A 1,215-nucleotide genomic window follows, 5' to 3' on the forward strand; every position below is an offset into this window, starting at 1 on the left:
GTTATTTCCATATCTTGGATATTGTAAATAGTGCTGTAGTAAACATGAGAGTGCATATATTATGTCAAAATCCTATTTTCATCTTTTTGGATATATACCCAGAAGTGGAATTGCTGGAACATATGATAGATCTATTTTTAATTTTTTTGAGAAGCCTCCCTATTGTTCTCCATAGTGGTTAAACAAATTTATGATCCTACCAACAATGTGTATGTACTTTTTTTAAAAGGCCCACACCTGTTGCCTCATCTTGATAATAGCCATTCTAACAGGTGTGGGGTGATATCACATTGTGGTTTTGATTTTGTTGTTGTTGTTGTTGTTTAGTTTTTAGTTCATATTCATAAACTTAGCTCTGCAATCCAGCTAGACTTGGAGGGGAATAAAGAAACTATTAAACCTATAGAACTGCAGTGAGAGCACAAAGATTATAGGATATTTCAAGCAGATGGGGGTGAAAGGGTGCTCTCCTGAGCTACAGAAGGAATGGTTGTGGAGGTAAAACACAAGTCAAATTTATTAGAGTTGTCTATAATCAGCAATAGTGATCTTCTTGCTGGTCTTGCCATTCCTGGACCCAAAGTGTTTCATGGCTTCCACTATATTCATGCCCTCTTTCACCTTGCCAAAGATCACATGCTTATCGTTCAACCACTCAGTCTTGTCAGTGCAGATGAAAAACTGGGAATCATTTGTGTTGGTTTCAGCGTTTGCCAAGTATAGGTGCCATGGCCTGTATGCTTCAGGATGAAATTCTCATCATCAAATTTCTCACCATAGATGGACTTGCAGCCAGTGCCATTATGGCATGTAAAGTCACCATTCTGACACATAAATCTTGGAATAGTCCTGTGAAAGCAGGAATCTATAAACAAATCCTTTCTCTCCAGTGCTCAGAGCATGAAAGTTTTATGTTGTCTTTGGAAATTTGTCCTCAGCTCAAAGAAGACACAGTCCAAGGGCTTGCTCACCATAAGGAGGTCAAAGAACACAGTGGGAGTGAGCATGGCTGGATGGCGCAGGGAGCTCCAGGGTGGTGGGCATCTGCAAGGCCTCATTGTTGTTTTGATTTTCATCTTCCTGATGATGAATGATGTTGAGCATCGTTTCACATGCCTGTTGGCCATTTTGATGTCCTCTTTGGAAAAATGTCTATTTAGTTCTTCTGCCCATTTTTTCCTTGGATTGTTTGTTATTTGTTATTAAGTTGTATGA

General features: G+C 39.2%; 1 pseudogene; it reads right to left on the reverse strand.

Annotated features, from left to right (window-relative positions):
* Nucleotides 1-519: 519 nt before the first annotated feature.
* Nucleotides 520-1,007, reverse strand: LOC145714270 (peptidyl-prolyl cis-trans isomerase A pseudogene; annotated as a pseudogene).
* Between the last annotated feature and the right edge of the window lie 208 nt (nucleotides 1,008-1,215).

This window comes from Panthera onca, chromosome X (assembly GCF_046562875.1).
Source record: "Panthera onca isolate mPanOnc1 chromosome X, mPanOnc1 haplotype 2, whole genome shotgun sequence".
Taxonomy (NCBI): Eukaryota; Metazoa; Chordata; class Mammalia; order Carnivora; family Felidae; genus Panthera; species Panthera onca.